Raw genomic sequence first — 7,001 nt, forward strand, 5'->3', positions numbered from 1 at the left:
GGGATAAAAGTATCCTATATTACTTCTAACACTTTCAAGAATATGTGTACAAAGTTTCATGAGGATCGGTTAAGAAGTTTTTGCATGAACGCGTAACATGCAAACTTACATTGTCATTTATAATATTAGTAAAGTATATTAGTAGTAGGAGGACCCGCGTTTGATCGCGGCAGGGGAAATTTTGGAATTTATAATTTCTGTATTTCCTCTGTTCTGGTCTGGTGAGGGGCTTCCCCCGTGACTAGTTACCACCCTACCGATAAAGAGGTGCCGCTAAGTCATTTAGCGTTCCAGTACGAAAGTATAACTAGAACCAGTTAAGGGTACGAGTTTAATAAAACTGCCGCTACCATTTTAGACTGCATCATCACTTACCATCAGGTGAGATTGCAGTCAAGGGCTGATACTTAGGGAAAAAATGGTTATCATCCTCATAGCAAATAACGTTGTTTTGTAACAAGGAACTCGTTCTTCTATCTCCAAGGAACATTATTATCTCTCAGGATCATTACTCTTAAACTATGAATGTAGAGAGATGTAGAAACGATTTAAGGCTTAGCTTAGCCACGCTTTTCCAATTCGGGTTGGCGGGCTTTATACCCATTCACGTATTTCATCATCATCTTTTCAAAATATAAAATAAAGAAGTACTCACGTACTTCTCACGGTCATTTGTTTCTTTTTACGGCAGTCTTTGCGTATTTGGGCACATTAAAATCTATGAGAATAGTCAGTACCTACGAATATAATACATGATGACCAAAGTTTATAAGCCGTAAGCTAATAAAGAGATTCTCACTGTAAAAGCTTTTATATCTAAAAACCCTCGATGCAGTACTTAGTAAATATTCTGTGAACTATAAAAAAATCGGAATAAATGATTGCTCATACTATGTTGCTCTTCAATAGTGTTAGGTGCATGTGGCATGGTAATCTTTCTATATATATATATAAAAGGAAAAGTGTGTTGGTATGTTCCGTATAGGCTCCGAAACGGTTGGACCGATTTCAATGAAACTTTCAGGGAATCTCCGGATTGACCTGGCGAGTAATCCTGTAAAGTTTGGTGACGATCGAAGCACTCCTATTTTTGAACTGTCAAACTGTCAAATACAGCTTTTATTTACTATGATGATATTCTATTGTTGGGTGTACATGGGTGTAGATAATGATCTTCATCCGCTCGAGAAGAGATTGAATACGGAAAGAAATAAAAGATTTAATATATTATGAGACTTAAATTAAAAATTTAATGATGTAAGTTTATTGTTTTAATAAAATAAAGCAAAATCTAGCCCGGCGAAGCGGGCTGGGTACGCTAGTAATAAATAAAACACCCGGCTTAGTTTATATTAGGCTTCTACTTAGACCAGGGCTCGGTAGATGTGAATGATTGTTCTAATCCGGATGAATAAAAAAAAACAAATTTCAATATGAGATGGTGATAAAAAGAGAACAACAGGCTAATCTGGTTGTGGCTTTCTTCTTAGAACGGCGCGTTTGGAACCCTCGTAGCTATAGTTTTAACTTTACAAATATAGCTATCGCCATCATCTCACTATAATGTATAGTTTTTTTTATAATGTAACTTTGACTTTTACTTTGGTCATGCCACACTTAACTACTTAATGACAAAAATACGCCGTATTTTATTCGTCCTCTGTAGTAATCCATTAGTATTCAAAGAGATGGCGCTGATTTATTTGCAGGACCATATATATTCATTTGACGGCCAATTGGCGCAGTGGGCCTCAACCCTGCTTTCAGAGTCCAAGCCCGTGGGTTCGATTACCACAACTGCAAAATGTTTGTGTGATGAACGTGAATGTTTTTCTGTGTTGGGTGTTTATCTGTATTTTATAAGTATTTATGTATAACAATATTCATCAATCATCTTAGTACCCATAATAAAAGCTACGCTTACTTTGGGGCTAGATTGCGATGTGTGTATTGCGTAGTATAGTATTTTATATCGATGCAATTGACATAGGTAATATTATTGGAGTCACAGGCTAAGATTTACTACTTCTATAATATACTAGTGGTGCCATCTACAGATAACAAGCTAAAGTGTCTCGCTTTGAGTTTCGTCGAAGCCTTACTTTTGTCGCCTGGCCTTCGAGTCTGAAGAGGTTCTCGATTTTACAGCCCGATGTCGCTATCGGCAATACAGGGCTCTCAAACTTTGAACCCTGTGGTAAGACTGCTCTTTCCTGTATATGGATAATGATAATATATATACTAATATTATAAATGCGAAAATATGTTTGTTTGTTGTTCCTTCATGCCCTTTCTGAGCTTAGTTGAAAGGTCGGAGAGTAGCATAGGAATTTTTATCCCGGGAAAACAAACGGTTCCCGTAATAAACACGATTGAAGAAAGCGACAATAGCTAATTAGTATGTTATAAAAGCTGAGTATTAGTTCTTTCGGTTCTTGGTAGAGTCTTCCGAGCTTGGTAGAGTCACAACAAAAAGACAGACTTGACGTTTAAGAAGTGCTGAAAAGAGTAAGCCTTCTTTAAATGAATGAATTTTGCATTTCAATATAAGTTCCATAGTGTGGAGTGTGTTGGTTTTTGGCCTTCGATCACGCAGCAACGGAGCAGTGGACCTACGTTATTTTTTGCGCAGAGATAATCTACGGCCCTGAGAGTTTTCTTTGTTTCATAAGATTTGAAATATTTTTATCATGTTTATAATGTATATTTTCGTATAACTATGAAATTACTAAAGCTCCATCCAATACAATATACTTAATTAAAAAGCATTCTAATAAATTACGTAAATAAATATGAAATCAATTGCCGCATGTATCAAAGATCATCACTTGAGAACGGGTCAAACAGTTAGGCATTTTATTTGTTTTATTCGTACTTGTCATAACAAGGTTTACATAAGAAAAACATTTGGGAAGCTCCACTGGAAAATTGTTCCCGTGCGTAGTATTATTACCTACGAGTACCTACTTATAAAAATAAAATACAAAGTTTCCAAATGATCCAAAAGTGGTTCCCATTAAAATCTGATGTTCTTTAATAATAAAGGTAAATCAAGAAAAGTCAATAACAGAAAATACTGCTGGACTGTATTGTATAAATATTATGGTAGGTTTAGTTCTTTAAATAGACGCGCCTTTTTATTTAAAATTGCAATTTCGCAAAACTGAGGTTGCACAGTTTCAAGTACTAATGTGGCTATTTTCTTTTAGGATTTTAGCTATTAAAAAAGTTCCTACCTATATCTTATAAGCTCTGTAGGCTTCATGCTTATATTATGTAAGTGAAACGGAAGAAAATTCCGTTTCTCCCATTTCTATTACTTTTCTTATCGTGCAAACTCTGACATCTGTAAACTAACAGAGACTAGCTCTTCTACTTTAAGAGGTAAATATTTTTCGCGTACCAAATTGTCATGCTTAACCGAAATTTTGTAAACACGTATTTCTTATTTTTACGATTTTAATAAGATTGACAACGTTTGCAAATATGAAATATACCAAATTGTACTACATATGCATACACATAAACCATCTTGTTTAATTGCGCTAACATTTAAAAAATCAACCTACTTTTTTTATACATAATTTTATTTTTTTATGTGCCGAGATAGTAAGACGTTTTTAAAACGCCAATTTTGTGTACAGAGTCGACGGAAAATGGTTAAATATGCGTAGGTATGTAATCATAATTAACAGATATTATAAGTACACCTTGCAAATTAGGAATCTTAAATATGTCTAGATATTTGGGTAAATTTTATTTAGTTTCATTTAGTCAGGAAATATACTGAGAATATCCCATATTTAAAAAAATTTGCAGATCGACTAACTCATAAACATTGTTTTTTCCTCTATGATTTATGGCATACTAGCTGTTCTCAGCATTTTCGGTTTATTGCGGTTTTTACAAATCTCGTGGGTTTCTAAAAATTCGTTGCTTAATTAAAGTGTGAAGAAGGTACAAATAAACAAATAAACTTTGGCATTTATAATATTAGTAAAGATTTTCTTCCATTTTGAATATCGTCGTAGGTTTATGAAACTAATGAAGTGACTTTTGAATGCTCATGTAAGACGAGAAAGGTCGCCGTCCTATACATATAATATACCTATAATAAGCGTAGGTATACAGTAGGTAACATCCATTATTTGACAATAAGTGCAAAAAATATATTACTATGCAGTTGTACCCAACAGAAAATCATTATATTTTTTGTTATTTTGGCATTCATATTACATTATGTCACGGTCGTGACCAAGACTTCAGAATTAATTATATTTTACACTTATTGTCACTCAAGACGACCTCCCTGGCGCAGCTATTTGTACTGTTGACTGTGGCCTTTAACTGGGAGGTCCCTAGGAGGATTAGAGTCTCGGCTTGGCCTTTTTGGAGTTCGTTTTCAAGTCTTGACTGCTGGAAAGATAAGACATGGATGGTTAGAAAGAAAGAAATTAATTCATCTATATTTGGCACAGATATTTATGCAAATACGCGGTGACAACCAAAACTAGAACCTTTTAATTACTAAAAGTATTGATCCCAGATATAAGTTGTTGAGACAAATACCTCTTATTTGTTTTGGATGAATACCACTACATTATTTTATGGCTACCCTAAAGGCTTAGTATCCCAAGTTTCATAAAAATATTATAACATAAATTATGTAACAAAGTATAGCACTTTATTAAAGGTGCAGCAGGTGCAGGTTTTGCTATTCAGTGACGATCAAACGTATCATGAGCGTGCCAGAACGATGCGGTGTAGACATCTTAAGAGGCACTCCTCCTAGATAGTCACTCAGCGTCGGGTGGGATCGCAGCGCACAATAGAAAATGTATTCTTAGGCATATCGACTTGTAACAAAAAAATCCATAGACATTATTTCTCTGGTATAACTTTATCATTAAACGGAGATAAAATACATACTCAAATTTAATTGGGATTAATATTCTATTCTCAATGCACTTAAATAATGTAAAAGGTCTGTTTAATTATTGAACATCTTAACGCTACCTTTACTATTTAATTTAATATTTAGTTTCATTTTATAGGGCCTCATACATTTGACGTCGTCATTTTGACCGTATAACCGTATAAAAATATATGACCGTAGTGGATCCTTTGTAGAGCTTTAAAAGACGGTCATTTTGTTCATACATTGAATTGGCATAACTTTAACCGTTTACGCATCGCACACATCGGAAGCTCACAAAAGCAATAATATTCCCGATTTAAAAAATTTTTCATTGATGCTCTGATCCTATAGCTTTCCTCGATAAATGAACAACACAAAAAGATTTTTCCAATTCGAATCAGTAGTTCCTGAGATTAGCGCGTCCAACAAATAAACTCTTCAGCTTTATAATATTAGCATAGATTTATCATTGCATGGTAAGAGTAGAGATAGCCGAGTTTGATCCCCTACACGAATGAACTTTCCGGAGTTTTGTGCGGTCAATTTCACTTGTTTTATTGGTGAGGAAACCTGCATGTCTGAGCGCGTTCCTGAATGTTCTTATAGGGGCTTGAAAACTACCAACTCACACTTGACAGTAGACCTGTCGGCCATGCGCTGAAAAGGGCCGGTAATGATGATGAAGTACAGTTTAGATTTTTGTCTTTCTGTGATGCCACGTCACGATGCAAACAAGTTCATGATCGCTACGTGTGTTATTTAAGAGATTTATAATCACGATTTTCTTGAAATTGATCGAAGCGGCTCTTATAGCTGAATCTCTAAAAGTTAAACCTGCAGCCCCGAATTAGAGCAGGATCTTGGTCTTTTCATTGCATTACCTTTAAAGCTATGTACTGGTATATGTGGATATATTGCTGGGGGCCTTAAGGAGATTGATTGCTTAGATTTTACATTCCTTTTTTTCAGTAGGTACTGTTGTATGTGGCGTTTTATTTGCAGTAAAAAGTTCATTAGGCGCGTTGATCACTCTTTGACAAGGTCCATTGAACTCGCGTCATCGTCACCGAACGTTTCCCATGAGCTATATATATACTGTGGATATATGAGTACTTTTTGGTGAACAAAAAGCGTGAACTCGCGTCATCGTCACGAGCTATATGTACGAGCTACTGTGTATAGGGTCAAGTACATAGATCGAATTTTACTTCCATCGGCTGTCGCCAAAAGACTGCTCCGCATGCTTTTTTATTTTCCTCACCAATTGACGACTGAGCGGAGAAACATCGCCCAATTATCACCACAACCTATTTGGAAATTTTTAGGGCAATTTCAATTTTGGAGAAAGCTGCTCTTAATTTGGTTTCTAAACCATTAGCGTAAGATTGTGTAGCACGATATTCTGTGTTGAGAAGTCCTTCTGCAAGCCAATTTTCCTTCTATGAATAGTTAAAGATGTTCCTAACTTTGGCTGTAACGCATCACAATATTTGAAACTTTGACTTCAAACTGTTCGAGTTTGAAGTCAAAGTCAAATGTTGCTTAATTCAAGTAGGCACATAGATGACACTTTTGATGCGTACATTACATGTAAAATATGACATTGAAGTGAGTTGATTGTGACAACTAAATTCGTCAACTTAAAGCTACGAGGGTTCCCTGGTTTGAGAAGAATCCCACAACAAACTTAACCGGATTTGGATCAGGTGAGTCTAGAATTATAAGGCTGACGATTATGATAATATTAAAGAAATTCATGATGATTTAACATTGATTTTAAATGATGAAGCATCTCATTTCTTCATCAATTATTTTCTTTTATACACAGAAGTTCCCGAAGTGAGCTTGATCGATCTGTATAGTTTGATCCAAATTGTTGATTGCACTTAGATTGTTCGGTTTTTGGTTTCATTACCAATGCCTTACCTAATCAAATATCGAATTCCGACTAGAACAATAATAATAATTGTTAAAATACTTGCGTAACAGTGAAAAAATAATTTAGGTCATTTACAATTTTAGATCTATAACGAAAAAACAATATCATTGTGTAATAATAATTTGAATAAGTTATGTAATAAAA

The sequence above is a fragment of the Pararge aegeria genome, chromosome 17 (assembly GCF_905163445.1).
Source record: "Pararge aegeria chromosome 17, ilParAegt1.1, whole genome shotgun sequence".
NCBI classification, from domain to species: Eukaryota; Metazoa; Arthropoda; class Insecta; order Lepidoptera; family Nymphalidae; genus Pararge; species Pararge aegeria.